At 39.4% G+C, this 23,943-nt stretch overlaps 1 protein-coding gene and 2 long non-coding RNA genes across 5 annotated transcripts in view; 2 read left to right on the plus strand and 1 right to left on the minus strand.

The window, feature by feature from the left end:
- The window catches only part of LOC111572309 (leucine-rich repeat and immunoglobulin-like domain-containing nogo receptor-interacting protein 3), a 74,440-nt gene that overhangs the window by 44,767 nt on the left and 5,730 nt on the right, over window positions 1-23,943 (minus strand). The gene's annotated exons all lie outside the window — the stretch shown is intronic.
- LOC118469523 (uncharacterized) lies at window positions 1,789-3,905 on the plus strand. 2 transcript variants are annotated; one of them, XR_008602938.1, is made up of 4 exons: window positions 1,789-2,401; window positions 2,687-2,843; window positions 3,142-3,637; window positions 3,800-3,905. It is a non-coding gene; the product is annotated as an uncharacterized LOC118469523 (long non-coding RNA). The 2 variants fall into 2 exon arrangements; XR_008602937.1 differs by having other exon boundaries at window positions 1,789-2,843.
- Window positions 7,056-13,472, plus strand: LOC129349803 (uncharacterized). Of its 2 annotated transcripts, XR_008602936.1 has the most exons (5): window positions 7,056-7,230; window positions 8,900-9,009; window positions 10,943-11,053; window positions 12,024-12,292; window positions 13,411-13,472. It is a non-coding gene; the product is annotated as an uncharacterized LOC129349803 (long non-coding RNA). The 2 variants fall into 2 exon arrangements; XR_008602935.1 differs by lacking the exon at window positions 13,411-13,472 and having other exon boundaries at window positions 7,060-7,230; window positions 12,024-12,775.

Below are 23,943 nucleotides of genomic sequence, written 5' to 3' on the forward strand. Positions count from 1 at the left end.
GAGCACACCAACAGTGAGGGGCCCAGCGACAGTGTGGGGCCCAAAATGGTGGGCCCCACACCGATTTCAATTTATTTCAGCTCAGGAGACTCCCCTGATATGCCTCCCGCTTTTTCTTCACATGGCCCACAAGGTAACAAAAACTGGAAAGTGTGTAAAAGTGTGTAACTTTTTTTGTGCTCGTGAGAGCCCCGGGTGGCACTTCGTGGTACTGCAGCAGATACACACACTTCCTGAAGTGTGTATCATCTCAGCCAATGGAACAAGATGTGGGCGGGGCCTCCCTGCAATATGACACTCACTACGTCATCTCCGTCTGTCGACTCCAGGCCTGCCATGCTGTGCAAAACAGGTAAGTTTAAGTTGAACTTTGTTCATTTTGATGATGTTTGTCCTCTGTACCCAGTTACTTGTAAGAACAACAACGGTGATGCTAAATAAAGTACCACACAGGGGCTTTTCTAGATTAAAAGTTAGTGGTTACTGTTACCCCCTTGAGCTATTAGCCTGCTAGCTGGAGCTGCTTGCCTGCTAGGTGTTAGCCGCTAGCCCGTTAGCTGCTAACCGCTAGCCCGCTAGCGGTTAGCCGCTAGTCCGCTAGCATTTAGCTCTACCATTCATGAGTTGTTAATTCAATTCAGTTCAATTTTATTTATATAGCACCAATTAGTCAAATTGTCTCCAGATGCTTTACAGAACCCATATGTCTGAAACCACACAGCAAGCCCTAAGGCAACAGTAGCAAGGAAAACACCCCTTTAACAGGGAAAAAAACACAAGCAGAACCTGGCTCTTTTTGTGGGAGGACCCATCTGCCTGCTGGTCAGCAGGTTGAGAGGGACAGAAAAGGTATATTTAAAAGTAGGAAGACACTGAAAAACATCTCTGCAGGACAGACTGATGAGAAATGAGCTAACAGCTAGTAGGCCACTGCAGACACATTGCTCCTATAACACTTTATTAATCCCCAAAGGAAAATTTGAGTGTCCAAAAGCTCACTGAACCAGATATATATCCAACAGATATGCATCTAAAATAGCATATAATAGCAATAATAGATACTAGATAATAGCAGAAAATCTAAATAATGATAAATGATAATAATATCAATAACAATAATAAATTGAAAATAATAAATAATACATAAATAATAATTATTAAATAACAAAGTAATGATAAACTACTAAATTTATATTTAAAATGATACATCAATATATAGTTAAATAAATATTGACTATTTATTTAGGATTCATTCATTAATGTATTACCCATTCATTATGCTTTATATGTAATCATAAAACTATATATTGATAAATTTTAAAAATTTACATTTAATTAATTATTAATAGAATATTAATTAATTAATTGCATTTAATAATAAATTAATTAATTCATTAAATGAGTTATTAATATAATGCATTATTTAAATAATTACCTAATTAATTTGGTACAATTTGTTATTAAATAATAAACTAATGATTGATTTATTCCTTTATTACTTATGGATTTATTATTTATATCTATTTATAAATTATTTATAAATTATTTATTAGAAAAATACTAAAGTACTGATAAACTCATACAAGAGATTACATTAATTTAATATAATAATAATAAATAATAAACAAACTAATGAATAAAAATAAACTAGCTAATAATTAATCTCAATAAATCAACAAGTCTAGCACAGGTAGGAAAGTGTGGCATTACACAGTCCATTCAAGAGCCACTGTCCTCTACTAAGGTAAGGTTCTGTGGCCATGTGCAAATGTATGAATGTTGTTGTACTACAAAACTACCAAAATCTAGTAAAATATTATGGCAGGCTGAGTGACATGGCAGTTTTGTTTGAGTTTCACTATGTTGCCGTGATGGGTAGTAATGCACTACATTTCTCTATTACATGTACTTGTGTATTTCTTTTATAAATTGTATTTGTAAGAGTAGTTTCATTAGAATACTTGTGATTAAATGTATGTACTTTTACTCAGGGATATTTGGGCACTTTTTCGCACTGTGAAATTTAATTAATGTTCCGTTTCTTATCACACGAGTGAAAATTAAAACTGTATTCCTTTTTTTAATGCAAATAATTAATTATTCAGTTATTAAAATAATCATTAGTTGCAGCCGTTGCACACTGTTTTCAGGGGTTAAAGAAAATTCCTCATTATAGTATAATATTGTGGTATTGTATTTTTATTGGTCATACATTCATAAGTTTAGGTATCTTTATAAGATACCTGTGCAAAATCTGTGTAATATTTTGGCTTTTATTTTCACAGAGCCATAATGTCAAAAAGGAAGAACAGGATACAGCCTGTTGATGATGCAACATCATATATTCTGTCTTCGAGGGACAAGCCTGGATTTATAGAAAGATTTATTAATAGTAACAAAGGTATGGGACAGTGAATCTTTGCATGTTACACCACACAGTTGCACAGTATAAAATATCTACAGTAGTATTTATATAAACAAGCCTCTCTCACACATACACAACAGAGGAAAACCGCTGAATCCCCAGCTGGTATTCCTCCGATGTTGCTGTTTCACACATGCAACACACAACAGAAGACTTTTCTGCCAGAGAGTATTTATGAGCTGTGGGTCATTTTTTTATTAGAAAAGTTTAGACAACTAAGTGTTTCTTCAATTAAATGTGTATTTAATTATGTCCTCATAGGAAGAGGAGTGTTTGTTACCCAGCCCATTGAACCAGGAGCTTTCCTCTTGGAATACAGAGGTGAACTCTTATCAGTTGAAGAATGCTGGTCCAGACACTACTCGGAGAAACAGAGTACATTTCTGTTTGAATTTGAATGGGAAAAACGTCGCTGGGGGTAAGAAAGTTTTGCATTTTGCAGAAATTATGTTTTGATTGCAATCTCAAACAAGGTTTTGAATGGTTAATGAATGACAACAGGAACAATCTTTGTAATCACACATAGAATAGACTTAACAATTTAGTCTAATAAATTAGTTTAAGTCTGTAACATAAGTTGTCATCAAGGAGACTTGGTATGTTATAGTATCTTATTCTCGTCACACTGTTAAAACATGTATATTAAAAGGAATTGATAACAAAAGTGTAAATAGGTGCACACTTTAGAATTAAACATTTTTCTTTTACATTTTTAGTATTGATGCATCAAAAGAAGACGGCTCTCTTGGAAGATTAGTGAATGACAATCACAGATCTCCAAATTGCATCATGAAAAAAATCATAGTAAACAACACACCACATATGTGTCTATTTGCTGTGAAAAAAATAGAAATCGGATCTGAAATTGAGTACAACTACGGTGATTGGCGTAAAATGGTACTTTGTTTTTGCTAATTTGTGTAAAAATGTGTTGCAAAAGTAAAAATTGGTGAACTAGTGCACGACAGCTACTGTTTTATGTCTGTCTCCATAATGCATTGTGACTTGTTGATAAGCATTCAGCTAAACTTTAAAAAAATGTCATATTTCTGAAAAAGAGCAAATTGTGTCTGTCAGCATGTAGTGTTTTATTGTTTGTATCTGAATTCCAGCAAACAAACAAGCAGACTTCTCCTGTGGCAGCAAATCGAGATGTCCCCCATAGATGGTGCTTTGCATGAGAATTCAAACCAGAATGATGCTTGTGCACAGGTAATGGTGCGAGGTAGACAGTGTTGGCCTTAAAAGAAATGTGTTCCTCTGACTGACATCTTTCTACTATTGTCCTCATGGAGCCAGTGAACATCACACACTCATACATTTCTCTACTTTCAGTACTTTTCAGTAGTTTTTTTGTTTGTATCTAAATTGCAGGTAACAAACAAGATGGCTTCTGCTGTGGCAGTAGAGCCTGAGATGTCCCCCATACATGGTGCTTCACATGAGGATTCAGACCAAGATGATGCTCATGCACAGGTAATGTAGATACTGTTGGTCTGCACACTATGTAGTTCCATTACCAAGATAGGAGGAATTCAAATTGCTTGTCTGATGCAGCCTTTCATTCAGGGTGATGATATAGACTTCAGTTTTAAGGAAATGAGTTCCTCTGACTGACACCTTTTTAATCTTGTCCTCATGTAGCCAGTTAACATTACACACTCATACATTTCTCTACTCCACTTCTTGAAGCCAGTGGGCATCACACCCAAATGTTCCCAGGACAGTTCATGTGGGGCCCAGTTCACATCACACACTCATGCTTTTATCGCCTTAACTTCTTGTGAGCCTCACACACAAATGTTCCCAGTACACACCATGTGGGGCCAGTTCACATCACACACTCACATTGTTTCTAGTCTTGACCCTCATGGGGCCCTCCGTATGTATCACAACTTAGGTGTTTTCACATCCTTGCTGCAATGCATGACATAATTTAAACTCTGATAATTGCAGGTATATTTTTACACTACTTGAACTGCTGCATGTTTGAAAAGGCTCATTTGAATTTGATGCATTCTAACCATCTGTAACGCACTGTGACACTTGTTGGTACCTCTGGAGAAGATGATGCTCTACATGTAGCTTTCAGTTTATGCTGTTTCAAACATGGTTTTCACATAAACTCTAGTAATGTGCATATTTCTAAATATAGAACATGTTGGATGTCAGTGCTTAATGCTTTTTGTTTGTATCTAAATTGCAGGTAACAAACAAGATGGCTTCTGCTGTGGCAGTAGAGCCTGAGATGTCCCCCATACATGGTGCTTCACATGAGGATTCAGACCAAGATGATGCTCATGCACAGGTAATGTAGATACTGTTGGTCTGCACACTATGTAGTTCCATTACCAAGATAGGAGGAATTCAAATTGCTTGTCTGATGCAGCCTTTCATTCAGGGTGATGATATAGACTTCAGTTTTAAGGAAATGAGTTCCTCTGACTGACACCTTTTTAATCTTGTCCTCATGTAGCCAGTTAACATCACACACTCATACATTTCTCTACTCCACTTCTTGAAGCCAGTGGGCATCACACCCAAATGTTCCCAGGACAGTTCATGTGGGGCCCAGTTCACATCACACACTCATGCTTTTATCGCCTTAACTTCTTGTGAGCCTCACACACAAATGTTCCCAGTACACACCATGTGGGGCCCAGTTCACATCACACACTCACATTGTTTCTAGTCTTGACCCTCATGGGGCCCTCCCTATGGATCACAACTTAGGTGTTTTCACATCCTTGCTGCAATGCATGACATAATTTAAACTCTGATAATTGCAGGTATATTTTTACACTACTTGAACTGCTGCATGTTTGAAAAGGCTCATTTGAATTTGATGCATTCTAACCATCTGTAACGCACTGTGACACTTGTTGGTACCTCTGGAGAAGATGATGCTCTACATGTAGCTTTCAGTTTATGCTGTTTCAAACATGGTTTTCACATAAACTCTAGTAATGTGCATATTTCTAAATATAGAACATGTTGGATGTCAGTGCTTAATGCTTTTTGTTTGTATCTAAATTGCAGGTAACAAACAAGATGGCTTCTGCTGTGGCAGTAGAGCCTGAGATGTCCCCCATACATGGTGCTTCACATGAGGATTCAGACCAAGATGATGCTCATGCACAGGTAATGTAGATACTGTTGGTCTGCACACTATGTAGTTCCATTACCAAGATAGGAGGAATTCAAATTGCTTGTCTGATGCAGCCTTTCATTCAGGGTGATGATATAGACTTCAGTTTTAAGGAAATGAGTTCCTCTGACTGACACCTTTCTAATCTTGTCCTCATGTAGCCAGTTAACATCACACACTCATACATTTCTCTACTCCACTTCTTGAAGCCAGTGGGCATCACACCCAAATGTTCCCAGGACAGTTCATGTGGGGCCCAGTTCACATCACACACTCATGCTTTTATCGCCTTAACTTCTTGTGAGCCTCACACACAAATGTTCCCAGTACACACCATGTGGGGCCCAGTTCACATCACACACTCACATTGTTTCTAGTCTTGACCCTCATGGGGCCCTCCGTATGGATCACAACTTAGGTGTTTTCACATCCTTGCTGCAATGCATGACATAATTTAAACTCTGATAATTGCAGGTATATTTTCACACTACTTGAACTGCTGCATGTTTGAAAAGGCTCATTTGAATTTGATGCATTCTAACCATCTATAACGCACTGTGACACTTGTTGGTACCTCTGGAGAAGATGATGCTCTACATGTAGCTTTCAGTTTATGCTGTTTCAAACATGGTTTTCACATAAACTCTAGTAATGTGCATATTTCTAAATATAGAACATGTTGGATGTCAGTGCTTAATGCTTTTTGTTTGTATCTAAATTGCAGGTAACAAACAAGATGGCTTCTGCTGTGGCAGTAGAGCCTGAGATGTCCCCCATACATGGTGCTTCACATGAGGATTCAGACCAAGATGATGCTTATGCACAGGTAATGTACATACTGTTGGTCTGCACACTATGTAGTTCCATTACCAAGATAGGAGGAATTCAAATTGCTTGTCTGATGCAGCCTTTCATTCAGGGTGATGATATAGACTTCAGTTTTAAGGAAATGAGTTCCTCTGACTGACACCTTTCTAATCTTGTCCTCATGTAGCCAGTTAACATCACACACATACATTTCTCTACTCCACTTCTTGAAGCCAGTGGGCATCACACCCAAATGTTCCCAGGACAGTTCATGTGGGGCCCAGTTCACATCACACACTCATGCTTTTATCGCCTTAACTTCTTGTGAGCCTCACACACAAATGTTCTCAGTACACACCATGTGGGGCCCAGTTCACATCACACACTCACATTGTTTCTAGTCTTGACCCTCATGGGGCCCTCCGTATGGATCACAACTTAGGTGTTTTCACATCCTTGCTGCAATGCATGACATAATTTAAACTCTGATAATTGCAGGTATATTTTCACACTACTTGAACTGCTGCATGTTTGAAAAGGCTCATTTGAATTTGATGCATTCTAACCATCTGTAACGCACTGTGACACTTGTTGGTACCTCTGGAGAAGATGATGCTCTACATGTAGCTTTCAGTTTATGCTGTTTCAAACATGGTTTTCACATAAACTCTAGCAATGTGCATATTTCTAAATATAGAACATGTTGGATGTCAGTGCTTAATGCTTTTTGTTTGTATCTAAATTGCAGGTAACAAACAAGATGGCTTCTGCTGTGGCAGTAGAGCCTGAGATGTCCCCCATACATGGTGCTTCACATGAGGATTCAGACCAAGATGATGCTTATGCACAGGTAATGTACATACTGTTGGTCTGCACACTATGTAGTTCCATTACCAAGATAGGAGGAATTCAAACTGCTTGTCTGATGTGGCCTTTCATTCAGGGTGATGATATAGACTTCAGTTTTAAGGAAATGAGTTCCTCTGACTGACACCTTTCTAATCTTGTCCTCATGTAGCCAGTTACCATCACACACTCATACATTTCTCTACTCCACTTCTTGAAGCCAGTGAGCATCACACCCAAATGTTCCCAGGACAGTTCATGTGGGGCCCAGTTCACATCACACACTCATGCTTTTATCGACTTAACTTCTTGTGAGCCTCACACACAAATGTTCCCAGTACACACCATGTGGGGCCCAGTTCACATCACACACTCACATTGTTTCTCTTGTCTCATGTCTTGACCCTCATGGGGTCCTCCGTATGGATCACAGCTTAGGTGTTTTCACATCCTTGCTGCAATGCATGACATGATTTAAACTCTGATAATTGCAGGTATATTTTTACACTACTTGAGCTGCTGCATGTTTGAAAAGGCTCATTTGAATTTGATGCATTCTAACCCTCAGTAATGCATTGTGACACTTGTAGGTACCTCTGCATATTATTGGGAAAATACCTGTCATAATTAAACCCATGTTACTTACTGCTTACGTTATGTTTAACTGAATTTAGATGTTAATCGTATGGCAGTTGCCCCTCGTGGATCATCCCCTAAGTGATGAAATAGGTGAGGACTGTATAGAAGACCAGCTTCTGAGTCTGCACTGCAATGAGGTTGTCAGAAAGAAAAGGAGTACAGAAAACATTCTGCTATTTCTCAGACACTTTTATTTTTTATGGCAATAGAATGTAGTTTAAAAATGCTTTCTTTGTGATGGATAGCCATACCTTGACATCACTCTGTTATGTTTTTGCAGATGCATAGAATATCAGATGTTTGTGAGCCTCTGGGTAGTTCAAATGAGAGCATAGTGGATGAAACTGATGAGGATTCCATGAAAAACTATTCTGGTGGGCATTCTGAGCACAACGTTGTTCCAAAGTTGAGAAGGACAAAGAGCTTATTGGTACGGTTCTGACAGTCTGAATACAAGTAATTATTATAGTCTATTTTCAACAAAATCTTTTTCTTGTAACTGATTTTTTAAATGGATAGTCATACTTTTTTCTTCCTTTTTCTGATGGATAGAATACCAGATTTTTCTGATGCTCTGTTTGATTCAAATAAGGACAGCACAGAAGGCCCTTCCTTTAAGTCTGAAAGGGCTTCACGAAGGCTGCAACCCGTAAACATCTCGTTTTTACTCACTTGTGTTGTCACTTAAAGGGTCAGGGTAAGACTTTAATACAGATACGACTCTGGACATATATGTCTGTAAAGTTCAACTTGACTGGTTTGTGGAGGCACAAAGCATGTGGCAGTTATCCTTTACATTACAAGTGACACATCAAGATAGGTTTTAATTTTTCTGTTCCAGCGCAGTAGGCAGTTAACCGTGTAGTAAGATGGTCATATTGAACAGTCATTTGGAGGTTGAAGTATTAACTTCAAGACAGCATCATTTCAAATCGTTTCCCCTCATTCAAAGCCAGACTTTGCTTTACTGACAATTACTTCATGTTTTAAGTCAAAAAATTATATATATAAAAATAATGTTTTTCTGTACCCAGAAGCCAGTGTGTACAAGGAGAGGATTCAGAAGATGAGGGCAGTGTGGCACCCCTATTGGAATGTACCTCATCATCTGCCCAAAACCAAGTGGTGTCAGCAAAAATGAGAGGTAAGCTTGGATTTACTTTAATAATACATACATTTAGCAGCCACTTTATTAAATACAACTACTGGTGTAACTGGCTCTGGAGATTAACTCGCCAGCCAAAGAATACAAACTGGTCTAGGCCAAAGTATACCCTGGGGTATACTCTGCCTAGGCCAGTTTACACCTGTTGACGCAAAGAGATTAAGTATGGTAAGCTCTTAATTGTTCAGTTATTTAGGTTTTTTGTTTTTTTTACGAAGAGGTATGCTTAGCAAGTAAATCATTATTCTTACTAAAATGTCCTTGAACTAATTACAATTAAAGAGATTCAAATCAATGGAAAAACTGAATTGCATACTAAGATAAAATTATATTGTAAGCAAAACATTATCAAAGAAGATCAACATTTGCTGTTGTTGATTTCCATTGTGACTGTATAGCTGATTTCAGTATAATATCTATTTATATTACCTTTGTATTGTGCTTGAATTACGATTGGCTTGATTTGTGCTCCAGAAATTAACCATTACATTGGCATAATATCTCATAGTATATTTTGCATAAAATCCATCCATCCATTGTCTATACACCACATAATCCTCATTAGGGTCATGGTGGGCTGGAGTCTATTCCAGCTGACTTAGGGTGAAGGTTCACCTGGACAGGTAGCGATGTGTCACAAGACTACACATAGAGACAAACAATCACAGTCACATTCACACCTATGGATGATTTAGAATCACCAATTAACCTCAGCAGGTTTTTGGACTGTGGGAGGAAGCTGGATAACCTGGAGAAAACCCACACATGCACAGGAAGAACATGCAAACTCCACACAGAAAGATCCCAGGCCCAGGCTAGGATGCAAACCTGGGATCTTCTAGCTGCAAGGCAGCAGTGCTAACTACCAAGCTACTGTATAGCCTTATTTTGCCTAAAATGCTTGATTTAACTTAATTGACTGTTCTTAAATTAAGATAAAATTCATTTGATTGATGTAATCTCATATTACATGGCATGTATTCTAGCCTGGAAGGTTTTATTCTGGGTTATTTCAGCCCCTGGGGTATAAAAGCTAAATTATACTTTTGCCAGGAGTTTAATCTGGCTTGTTAAATGCAGATCAAGTCAATCTTAGTTTAAGCACAAGTCAAAGACAATACAAAGAGGTATTATACTAAAATCTGTTGTACAGAAACAAGTGAAAGCAGCACTAACCAATGTGGATGTTCTTTCATAATGTTTTGCTTCAATTTTTCAGTTTTTCCTTTAATTTGAACTGTTTTCATTTAAGATAAGATCTACTTTATTCATCCTGGAGGAAATTATTTAAATTTAAATTAGCTCAAGGACATTCTAGTTATGTTCTTTCATAATGATTTGCTTGCTGAGCATACCTCTTTGTAAAAAAAAACTAACTAAACAATTAAGAGTTTAGCATGCTTAATCTTTGTGTCAACAGTTATAAACTGGCCTAGGCTAGAGTATACCCCTTTTAATTCTTGGTGTCATGAAACATCTGTTATGCCAATCTCTTGTTCCACTTCATCCCAAAGGTGCTCTATTGAACTGAGATTTGGTATATGTGGAGGACATCTGAGTCCAGAGAACTCATTGTCAAACTCATGTTCAAGAAACCAGTGTGAGATTATCTGTTTTGACTTTGTGACATGGAGCATTATCCTACTGGACGTGTCCATCAGAAGATGGTACGCTGTGGTCCTAAAGAGATTGACATGGTCAGCAGCAGTACTTAGGCAGGATATGAGGTATAAACCAGCTGGTACTAAGGGGCCCAAAGTGTGCCAAGAAAATCTCCACCATACCATTACATCACCAGCAGCAGCCTTAACCATCGATACAAGGCATGATGGATCCATGCTGTTATGTTGTTCACATCAAATTCTGACCCTGTCTACATCTATGTATGCTCTCTATTTTTTTCTGTATCCAGAAGCCAGTGTGGCACAAGGCGAGGACTCAGAAGATGAGGACAGTGCGGCATCCCTGCAAGAATGTACCTCATCATCTGCCCAAAACCAGATGGTGTGAACAACAAAGAGAGGTAAGCTTTGCAATCTCCTTGATAGATATGATTCACATGGTTTTTGCAACAATAACAACTAGTGTTGTTTTTGGCAGCCTGTTTTAATTTTAGTTTTAGTCTCATCTGTGTCAAGCTGTCATTTTACTTTTTATCAGTTTTAGTCAAGTTCATACTCTTTTTTAGTCTAGTCAAGTTTTAGTCGACTAAAAGTCTGAGCATTTTAGTCTTGTTTTAGTCAGAATTGTCTATGACTATTTTATTTGTGTTAGTCGACAAAAACTGACAACACTTTAGTCTAGTTTAGTCACTGAAAATTGTATTTCAGTCTCTTTTCAGTAATGCAATTATATTTAACCAAGTCAATATAGTATACATACCAAGTAGTATAGACAAAACCAAAATGTTCTTTTAGCCAAACCCATTTCACAATTCAAACAAGATTATCTTTTTATCATATTATTATTACCTTATAGGTATAGGATTGAGTAAGTCACATTGCCTGCATCTGTGCAGTGTGACCTGATGCAGCCCAGACACGGGAAACAGAAATACTACAAAATAATAAATAAACGAGACGAAAGAACATTTCATCTCATCTCGTTTTGGTCAACGAAAATGAAGAGGCATTTTAGCGTAGTTTTTATTTTGTAAACCAAATTTAGTCTTGTTTTTATTGGTCAACAATATTGCATTATATATTTCATTATAGTTATCATCACATGACCAGCATTTACGTTGTCTCATCTCGTTTTCGTCATGTGATAAAGGTTTGTTGACAACAATATTTAGTCATAATTTTTGTTGACGAAAGCAACACTAGTAACAATAATGCTGTGGTGCCTTGATTAGCCCTGCAGATATTCTGTTTTGTCTGAAATTGAGATTAAGCTTTTGGAAATTGTGTCCAGATTTGTCCTCATTTCACTATAGTTCTTGGACCATGTTTAAGATATTTTCCTTGTATTGTATGTCTTTTTTGCCTCTTTAGGTAAACAATCTGCTGTCAAAAGATGTTGGACGCCAGAGGAATCTGCTGCAGTTTACAGACATTTAAGGAAATTCATAGTGAGAAGCCAAGTTCCCGAAAAAGTGGACTGTGAGCACTGTATTACTGCAGAACCTCAAGCACTAGGAAACAGAGACTGGAAAGCAGTAAAATACTTCAAGAATCTTCTGCCATCAGAAGAGAACTACAGTGAATTGCTACTAGATGTGAGCAGTGTGTGGATTCTGCTTTATTCAAACTGTACCTGCCAGGTAACACTATCTACACAGCTGCATTTACAAACACAAACAGATGATGGAGTAAACAGAGCAGCCATCTTAGTACCTTAAAATGGCCAATTTCCTGTTAAGAGAATGTTCTGTTTGTTGTGGAATGTTACATAAGACTGCCAAGTTTTGTTCATTCATTAGGGTTATGTCGTGTTATGTCTGTGTTTCGTTGTCCCTCTCTGTCTCATTCTCTTTCTATGTCTGGTTCTGTCTCTATGTCTCATCTCTCTGTCTCGTCTCTCTCTCTGTCTCTCTGTCTCCTTGTGTCTCTCTGTCACGTCTCTCTGTTTCATTGTCTCTGTCTCATCTCTGTCTCATTATCTCTCTGTCTCGTCTCTGTCTCCTTGTCTCTATGTCTCATTCTCTCTCTGTATCTCGTCCTCTCTCTATGTCTAGTTCTCTCTTTGTGTCTAATGTCTGTCTCTCGTTCTCTGCCTGTGTCTCATTCTCTCTCTGTATCTCGTCCTCTCTCTATGTCTAGTTCTCTCTTTGTGTCTAATGTCTGTCTCTCGTTCTCTGCCTGTGTCTCATTGTCTCTCTGTGTCTCCTCACTCTCTGTCTTGTTCTCTCTCGCTCCTGTTCCAGCTTCTGATCAGTGAATTCTGGCTCGAAATATTCATCCATTTTAAGTTCCTCTGGAGCTGAACACCTGAAATTGTCTCAAGAAAGTTATATTAGGTTGTAGTTGTAATTAAAATAATAATGAATTAATTAATTACTGCTTTTTGCATTCATTTGTCTTTAACAACAGATCATAATAGTACTGCATTGTGAGTATTTTAGAGGGAAAGAGATGAGATGCAGAATGTAGAGAATGTAAATTACAGTGTATATCCTGATTCAGTCCCGCAGTGTGTTTGGAAATTAACACCAAGTAATGTAATTCATTGTTATAGATTTTAAATATGTCCCCATTAAGATATAAAGTGTAGAGATATACATGCGTGTGTGAAAAAAGACCTCACAAGTCCTAAATGTTAAAAACGGACCCCAGATGTGACCAAAAAACTGGCGTGGAGACAAAAGTTGTGAATTCTGTTAATTTGAAGTGATATTTATCATTTAGATTTTTTTTTTACCTTGCCTGATTTTTTACAAAGCTGTAGCACCACTGGAAAGGGTGGACCCCACAATTGGGCAAAGAGACAGCAGGCCCCTCAAGTGAGTTACGCGAGTATGTGTGTGTGTGTGTGTGTGTGTGTGTGTGCATTTGTAGTGGGCTACTTTGTGTGCAAAAGAAAATTATAGGTGATCATCACACTTCCTGGATCCTCTTCACACCAGAGATCCCGCAGGAGGATATACAATCCCCTCCCCCAATACACACACATCTGTATAAACACACGTATGGCTGTGAAGGCTTTGTAAACACTGCAGAGCAAGGTGGTGAAAAGAAACACATGACTGTGAGGACAAGGAAGAGGAGGAGATGGAGGAGGAGGAGAGGGATCACAGGGGAGGAAGTTTCTGGAAAGGTCATAAAAACAGTTGAACAAATAAAGGATGCTGGAGGAGTGAGAAGAAAGTAAAATGATGAAAAAAAACCCATCCAGGATGGGGAAAAAAGATAAGAGGAGATTAAAGGGAAGAAGAGCCTGAGGAGGAGCGAGGTCGAACGGGCTCTGGGCAATATGTGGGGAGGGTTCAGGGTAAGTTTGCTGATTGACAGCTCACTATCTGGCGTCACAGGTCTGTGACAGCTTCGATTTGTCTGTTCATGTGCACACAAACACCTTGACAATAAAATGAGTTTTCAGTTTTACACATTCTAGGTCTTGTTGTCATAGTTTTAGTCTAAAAGTTTACTCATAATGACATTATATTCAACAAAATGAATTGCTTGTATGTGGGAATGTTTCTTGTCAGCCACCACTTCGTCCTCTGTCACACAGTTGGGGCTGACAAGAAGCAGAAGAAGGAGTTGTGATGGATATGGCAGTCCCAGCTGACAGTAACATCAGGGAGAACGAGCATGAGAAGATCAAAAAGTGCCTGGGGCTGCAGGAACAGCTGGAACAGATGTGGAAGTTGAAGTCCAAGGTGCTCCCAGTGGGAATAGCATCATTAGGGGATTTGAGAGAGTAGCTCCAGTCCTAGGAACAGCTATGAAACGGCGCAGGACCCTCAAACAACCTTTCTGTACTCTACTGTCAGGCTCTCAGATCATAACAATTTGGAAATTGGTGGAAAAGGTGACCAAAAACTACAAAAAAAGACTTCAATGTTGCAAGAAATTTCCTTTAAGCCACACTCTGCTATAGGGATGATTTCGCTGGAGCCCTGATCACATTACTGATAACTGATAGTGACATTTATCCTCTAGTACATCCTCTGCTCTGGAAGACTTGGCTACCGCTGGAGGAATGTCATTATCCAACACTAAAAATGAATAAGAGAAACCCCTTTACTGCTGATTAATCAAATGATTTCCCTCCCAAAAAGCAGCTCTGAAGTGAATGATGACAGGCCTGCCTTCATGAGAGAATATTAGAGCCGTCAGGGTCCTTCAGCTCCTAAAGCAAGCTGTGGGACTCTGGCACTGAAGACACACAGAGATGATTGGAGTTCTCCCCAGGGAGCATCCAGTTAAAATTCAAGGACTCTCTCTGTCTCCCTCAAATGCTCATCTCGCTCCCTCTCTTCCTCTTAGCGAGGTCACAGCTGAAAAGTTTCAATGATGCCTCGGGAGGCTGAGGATAATCATCCAAGTGTGCATCTGCATCTATGTGTGTGTATCTGAGCGCATGATCGACCTTATGTGCGCACAACGCCATGTGTCCGTGTTTTAATCCTAGTGAAGATCATGTATGGATGTGTAGGTGTCTGACCGCTCGATGGCCTCCGTTGCACACTAACACCCTGCTGGTCGGCCGCTGCACTGACAACCCCAACTGGTCGTCTGATGTGCAAAGCATTTCAGCCTCTCCCCGGTGGTTTCCTCTTCATAAAGTGCCATAAAAGTCCAACTGAGAGCTTGTGAGACTCATTTCAGGGCATTCAATAACTGTCATCTTAAACGGCAAACATCGAATGCGCCTCAAACAGTGAGACGGCAAGAGCTCCGTAATGAGATCAATGGCGGTGTCTGAAAGAGAAAGCCTGTGAAGTGAACTGTCTGTTGCATGTTGTGCCATCAAAGCTATTCAGTAGAAATCTGCAAAAACAGCATTCATGATTATGACTTAATACTGGCAAACAACCTTCAGGGACGGCACTGAAAAATGCACAAACATCCTGTAGAATGAAGCCAAGAAAGACACAACAGATGTGCTCACACACACGTTGCATAAATACATGCACTCTCCAATCACAAAAGCTAACTTTATCCAACTCCAATCCCCTTCTATCTGCTTAGCATGCAGTCCTTCCCAAGGATGGAGAAGACAGAGAAGAATCAGTTCTATCTTCATGTGATAGCGAGTGAACTGGTGGGAGGAATGAGGGAGAGCATGAAGTGAAGGAATAGAAAGAGTGAGCGCTGAAGGAAAGGCGCTGACAGCTCGCCGTTCAAAAATAGCCTGAATGGTACAGCTTCAAAATAATTCTCTTTTTTCTCCCTGATCCTAATTTCAACCATAGTGGCTGAATTATTCATTCTAGACCAATGACATGCAGGAAAAGGGGACAAAGAGTCATTGCTCTATTTTGATTCACATAATAAATTCATGACTAGATGTTTAAAGGGAAGAAGGAGCAGGCGGGGGTGGAGACAGTTGAGGGTTCAGGACAGGTTGTACGGGAAGGAACGGAGGGAAACAAGAACTGAAAAAGGATGTGAAGGGTGTGGAGATAAACATATTAAAGTAGTTTTGCTGTAAAATCCACACACACGAAGGCACAGCTGACACAGCACATTAACCCGGGATGAGCTGAGAGTGAGGTTGACAGGCGGCGAGAGAGTCCAAAAAGGAGGCGAGAGAATCAAATGTCGAAGTTTACGAACACCATATTGCTCTGAAAATGAGAATATTTTGTGTACTTGGTCTGCAACAGTGTCTTACGTGGGTGGTATGTGTCAAAGTATCATCCACATAAATGCCAGAACCCAAAGGATTCTCAGCAGAACACTGGATTGCAACAAGATGATCGATGTTATTCATTTCACTTGTCAGTGGTTTTAATGTTGCAGGTGAGCTTTGTATAGTGTGCATTTTAGAGGTAACCAACCATAGGGCTTCACCTATGGGAGTTTCTTAAAGCTCATACTGTAAATTCCTGGCAGATGAAGAAATGTCAAAACCATCTTCCGACATCTCTTTGCGCAGGGTCACGCATGGACCGAATCTTCCTTCAAAAAGCAAAGCATTACCAACAGATGTCTTGATTTCTATTTGAAAAAGAAAAAAAAACAGTGTAGGAAAATGCAGAGAAAATAGGTCCCATATTATGCCTCTCTTCGGCAAATTGGTTAAAATAGTGCAAAGATGGCACTTTTCACCGCGATTGTATAACCTTTGATTTTAGAGCTGTTCTAAATGGGTTATTTAGCTCTGAAAACCAATGACCTACTGCTGTTTCTATCCCTTTCAGGAAGAAAACTCTCTGCGTCTGTGATTGATAGTCAAAGCTGCCAATTATAGTTTTAATGGGATGCTTATTGGTTAGTTAGATGCTACATAGCATCTAGGCCAAATTCTTACAGGATTTTAAAACTGGGGGAGATTAGTTGTCTTAACAGCTTTTATTTTACACCTTCAAGTTTATAACAACCACAAAACGGGATTTTCATCGTATTTAAAGAACCTGGCAGGCTGTGTGAGTATACAATCTATTAATGGAAGGGCTGCATCTTTCATTTTTTGGAGGAAAAAAAGATTTCAAGACCGGCAAAACTTTCCCAGAAAAACTTCTCTTAAAAGCCTTTCTTATCTTTGCAAAGCCTTTCTGACACCAGCTGCAGGAAAAAGGGTTGTCTACTAATCGGGCTAGTATGTTAGTTTGTGGAAAACAAGGTACCAGATAGTCTACAGTAGAAGAGACAAGCAGACAGAGAAAAAGCAATTCAACTTGCCACAGGCTTGTGTCCTCTTTAAACAAACCATAGCCACTTTAACAAGCTGCTGAAACCAACTGAGTCAGGAGACTCACGGCACTGCACAGTCTGTCACGCAACAACACGAGCTGATGAAGAACTACTCGCTCGTTATCACTGAATGTAAACGTGTACATTAATAATTCAGCTACTTCCATCTTTGTGTTACCTTTTGAGGGAAACAGGAGGTTTTCTGTGGATGTGGGCTCTTTTGTCTGGTTTTCAAATGCTCAACAATACCTTTGTTTCCTTGCTAAAAGACACCAAGCCTGGGACCCACTTAAAAAAAAACCACAAGTTCAACAGTTCAACATGCAATGGGGCGCATGATTCAAGGCAGTTTTGTTGTGTAAATGGGAGGAGAAGCCAAGCAAAGATGGATTTCATTTTGAAGAGGCGGCTAACCTTTAGCTCTGCAAGAACCTGATCAGATACTGTATGCACTTACACAGTGACTCAACCATTGGCCTCTTCATTATATGTGACACATATAAAGGACAAAGCGACGCATATGTGCTGCCATCCCCAAGTGACTTCCACATGCCTCAAGTCCTGCAGGAAGGGTGACGCACATGTTAGCCTGCATGAATGTGTGTGTGTGTGTGTGCATCTATGTGTGTGTGTATATGCACACCAATGGTGAACAGTCCCCGGGCGTCTGCTAGCCTGTTTGTGTAGCAGTGAGGCAGAAGTAATGTCTGAATCTGTGCTCCCTCAGAGCGAAATGTGTGTAAGTGTGTGTGTGTGTGTGTGTGTGTGTGTGTGTGTGTGTGTGTGTAGAGTAGGGGGTCAGCGCTGAAGGACAGTACAGAAAATCTGTCCGTCCACATTCACCCAAACAAATTACTCCCACAGTGCCGTGGAGGCTGTTTAATAAAGAAGTAAAAAAAAAAAAAAGAAAGAAAAGAAAAAGCAACCAGATACAAATACATTTCTTCATAGTGAAGTGAAATTTGAGATGCTGCTTTTTGTAAAAAAAAAAAAAAAAAAAAAAATATGAACATAATTGCACTTTTTTGGAAAAAGAAACTAAAAATATTTTCATATATTTAGATATTTGTGAAAATATTTTATCTGGGTGTGGGTGTTTTTAATCAGTGGTTTTACTTGCAATATATAGGCCGCTATCATAAATGGCAAGGGGTTTCACAATCTTTCATTCAATCCTTGACCTGAATTAAGAAATAAATCCCTCCAAAACTCTTTACCTATTCAAGAGCCAGGATTCCTAGAAGACGAATTTTAAATATCTGTGGCACAGATGCAGCTTGTGACAAACCCACAGTGTCACAATTTGTAAAAGAGCAGGAAGATAGACCCAACGGTACAGCTGAACAGGCATGCAGCAACAGTTTTAATGGTTTATATGAGTGCAAATTGAGGCTTACAGGTAGGAGGGAAGGAGGCAGAAAACAGGAACAACCAGAGGTCTGTACTAGGTATTGAGGTAACTTGAGGTTTAGCTCTGGGTTTTCATTTCCTATGGGAGTACATCACCATAGCAGATCATGCTGCATAGGACACCGAACCAGCCTCAGAGCAGGTAATCTTCTAGATAGCAGATCAATGTGTATAAAAGCACCGCCTACTGACCAATCAATTGTCTTGGAAAATGGCATCACCATTCGTAGAAGATCCTGTGTAGTTCAATTAGAGTGAGAGGATCCCTGAGGAGGACAAAAGTTTGTAGAGCACCAAGCAAATTCAGAGTCCTTTCATGGTTCTACAGGCCTTTGTTTAACAATCTAATCATAAAACAGAGAGTGATTAAAGCACTACAGCTTTGTTGACTTTTTAAGATTTACAGTTAGCCTACTTACCGATGTGAATTATTATTTCTATATTTGTTCTTTGCTTAGTCTCAAAACCATTTTACACTGCAGTTTGCAGCTGAAATAAGAAGGCTTATATTGTCATACACACCATAAAATACAAGGAACCACATTATTTTTTAATGCAATACACAATTAAAATTATGGTCAAATCTATTGTGCCTTAATGATGGGGTAGTGATATTGATAAGCCCATTAACTTACACATTCACGTAGTCAGCAGTGTTTTTTCCAGATTTCCTTTCTGGCTTTAGCTTTTAGTTTTTATTATATTTTCAACATCTCATACTACTTGGATATGTTGCTTGATCTTCTTTTGAGAAACAGCAGCTCTTGACTGGTACATGTTTGTGATTAGCCATTTGGTGCTACCCTTTTACATAAACGCGTTCACAGCTAGACAGTTCTTGGGATTTATATTCAAAGTAAGACTTGCATAGCTTGATAACAAAAAGATATTCTGGGTAGGCTGAACTTGCTTTGTAGGACAGGTTCACAGAATCAGCAGATGAGAGAACAACATCAGTACAGGAACCAAACTTATACATGTGACGATCTGACAAGGACCAAAGTTTAGATGGCAGAAATATACATGCTAGGGCATTGGAGATAGGTGAGGAGAGTTTTTGAGTCAGGTGGCAGTAAAGAGGAGGAAAGTGTGAGGACATCGGGTGGGTGTTTCTTTTTTGACAGCAGGCAGCGGTGAAAACAAAACGAGGCTGAGACAGGAGCTGTGGCACACATTGTGTTGAGATTGAAGCGCTCTGTCCCATCTGTACATTGTTCAGCATTTAATAAGAGCCATTGTGCTGTGATCTTTCATTCAGTACAGAGAAGCTGGTTAATTTAACGGCACAGTTACAAAGGGAATCACAGAGAAATGCAGGGAGAACTCAAATCACAGTAAATCAACAGATGACAATATCTGCCCTGTAGTTAGTTAGAATTAAAGTGATGTTATTTCATATTTTTAGTGCTTTCCAACACAAATATTGGACTAATCACATTAGTAGTATCAACCCTGTCAGTGTGAATTATTAATATGCTGTCCTTCATCCAGCCATCCTCAACAATGCTTTCGAGTTTCCCTTGGAATACCTGTAGAAACCTCCCAGGCCAAATGAGATCTGTAATCACTCTAGTCTCATCCCAGTTGGATTTGCTCTGAAAACCAAAAAGGAAGGCATCCAGAGGGCATCATCATCAAATGTCCTAACCACCTCAGCTGGCTCCTTTCAACTTGAAGAAGCAGAAACTTTACACCGAGCTCCCTCCGGATGTCTGAGCTCCTCGTCCTATCTATAAGGCTGAGCCCAGGAACAATGGTAGAAAGTCATTACAGCGGCTTGTATCTGCGATCTCGTTCTTTTGGCCAGTACCCAGAGCTCATGAACACAGATGAGGATTGGAACATCGGCCGACAGGTACATCGAGAGCTTTACCATCCAGTCTTAGCTCTCTCTTCACCACGACAGTCCAGTACAATTTTCACATTACCATAGATGCTGCACCACTCCTTTTGTCCAGCTCATACTCCATTCTCTCATCACTTATGAACATGATCCAAAGATACTTCAGCAGTAACTAGCCACGGACCCAAAGGACAAGAGTAATCCAGCAAAACATTGTTAAGGCCCACGGGAGGTGCTGACACAATCTGATTTCTGTTCCAGTTTTCTGAATGTCAAGATGAAGACGTTCAGCAAGTGTGGGTAAATGCCAGGAGAAACTATGATTCTCCGGAAAATTCTGGAAAATTTATTTTGGATGCTATCGAGACAGAACAAAAATATTTGTGTAACTATTAACAAGTACATACACCTTGCATTGATTTCTTAGCAAGTTAGTTTGACTTTAATGCAAAGATAGTATTTCCATTATAAAACATTTCTTAGCAGACTCTTTGTCTCTCAGTCTTTCACAGAGGACATCACCTTATAATTTCTGTGCGAAGCAGTGAGCAGTGTTGAAGAAATGATACTTGAATCATTAAAATCCAATTTGCAGGAACGGGGCGCAACACTCCATCACAGCTATCAGCTGAGCCCTCCTCTCAACATCGCAGGAGAACGTGTTTTTTATTGTGCCTGGACAAACTGAGGGATCAGAGGAGGAATCAATAGCAATACAGCATTCATTAACAGAGTCCTCAGGGATCAGAACACTGTTCATCCACTGGGAATCACGGATGAAAGAGTGAAAGAGTGATGGAGGTAAAGAGGAAAGTGAAGCGTGCAAATAAGACTCATTGACCTTATATGTGTAAAGAGCATGCTCCCTACACAAACACAAACACACACACACACACACACACACACACACACACACACACACACACACACACACACACACACACACACACACACACACACACACACACACACAGACACACACACAATCACTTGACTCAGCAGATATATACAAGCAATCACTTGAATCAGTGAATGCTGAGAGTTCTGTAGATCAGAATTTCCAGCCACATTAGTGCAGGATGTCACGTGAATTCAAACCAAGTCCTTATTAAATTGACACCTTCATCACCTTTGTCTCTCTCTCACTCACACACACACACACACACACACACACACACACACACACACACACACACACCCACACACACACACACACACACACACACACACACACAGAAAGTAGAGAAGAGGAAAAGTGGAGTGAAGAAAGTGGAGCTCCTACATCCTGCATGTGGTCATTAAATTAGCTGCATTATTAAAAGGGTAGGTGATACTGTTTAACCTGCATTAACATTCAATTACCAATAGCACATATGGGTGCACTTTAACCAACACACACGCTCTCACATATAAACGTAATCTCATTGACCTGCATTGACATTTGTGGATAAACGGGAAACACAGGTGAGCACAGCCACAAACTTCATGACCCACATGAACATTTAATGAAGTCTGAGAAACATGAGTCCTTAATTCAAGCAGGGCCAAGTAATGAGAGTTCTACCACTCACACACGCGTGCGCACGCACGCACGCACGCACGCACACACACACACACAAAGCTAGCTGTTAGATTCAGCTCCTTCAACAGGTGTTAAAAGACTCTCACCTTTTGACATTTATCATCCAGTCCATTACTTCTAAATCCCATAAAGAGAAATTACATTTTGAGGGATGAAGTGAGAGATGTCAAGTTATAGCAGGCTAATTGAGATGGCAACCACAGACATCTTGACCAGCCTGCTAACATGAACAATTCATTTCATGTATCATTAGAATGCAGTTTTTGCATTTGGTGTGTCATTGCACGCCACGTAGTCACAACAAATGACCCCTTTCCTCAGCCCGTAACCCTAATCTTAACCAAATGTCGTGGCATTTTAAAACATACAAAAACCTCAAAATGCATGAGAGGTGACACACAGACTGTACTTGAAGTGGTGTGCTATATATATCCCATGATATCTTGACAAAATAACCCAAACTTTTAAAGGCCCACTCTGACCTTCAATGATCACAGTCCTTTCAAAGCTTCTTTTTTCTGCCCACATAGCTCTAGAAATGATTATTCTGTTCTGATATTCATTCTTAACTATGAATTGGACTTCTGTTACCCAGTATCTTGTTTCTCTGTTTTGTCTAGCTGACTGGTAATGATTGCTAACATCAATTTCATTTGAAGCTGCTGTGTTGGTTTCTTCCGGCAGCTACCTTTTCGCTCAATCAAATAAATATGTTGATTCAAGAGCTGGTAAATTGACTTGTAATAACTTGTGCAGCTGCAATAGTCTCACCACATGTTGCTATTTCACTGTGTTGCTAAATTTTTCATTAATGTTCTTTGTGGAAACTCGACTCAGCACAACAGCAGATAGATTTGAAGCTTTTGAAACTCTGAGTTGTGGAGAAATTCGAATTTGTAAGACAAAAAATTGCATGAATGTGCTGAGTTGTTAGAATAATTGCTATGCTAATGACATACATCTGGTCCTTGTTGGTCAAACAGCAGCATGACTCTTCACATTTTTATGTCAAGATTTTAAATGATGTTATTTGCACCCTCAACTGCTGCTTGAATACAGGTGAAATTACATTTGCACATTTTGCAGAGAATCACGAAAAGCAGCAACATATTACTGCCTGTTCAAGGCTTAACTTGAAGTTCGCTAAATTGGCTGCTTTAATGTGAGAGGCAAACTGTGTATTTTTCTGATCCAACACTAAGCCTTGTATCATCATGAGTTCTTTTGCTCTGTATTGTAAGAGAGGCCTGAAAATAATTTCTGCTGGCAGAGTGTAACATTAACTGCAGTTATGTGATGTTATGGTAAAAGTCTATTTGTCTCTAACAGTTTATTCTTCTGCTTTCTGCAGTTGAACAAGAAACCTTATTAGGGAGGCTCAGACTGAGGTGTCACAGAAGTAAGGAGCTCTCCTCTGAGTGAGACAAGGCTGCTCTGCATCTGTAGCAAACCTAATAATGTTTATTATATTTGCATTAGCACAAGACATTATTTGAAAATCAGTAACACAAGATGCTTACTTGGTCTAATGGCAGTGGTGATGTATGGTGATCTGTAACAGGAAAACGGGATGGATCCACCTTGAAGGACTTTGTATCTCTCAGAAGGTAAGAGTTGTGTAATTAGAAAGCAAAGGCTCAATCATTGCTAAATTGAATTTGACTGTTTATTTTAAAGACATTGAGAGTGACTCAAGGGATGGTTGTGTCAGACTGAGTAATGAGGCGAAGTCAAATGCTAATTCATTATGAGTGCCAGGCAAGAGATAGCAGGTG

This window comes from Amphiprion ocellaris, chromosome 10 (genome assembly GCF_022539595.1).
Source record: "Amphiprion ocellaris isolate individual 3 ecotype Okinawa chromosome 10, ASM2253959v1, whole genome shotgun sequence".
NCBI classification, from domain to species: domain Eukaryota; kingdom Metazoa; phylum Chordata; class Actinopteri; family Pomacentridae; genus Amphiprion; species Amphiprion ocellaris.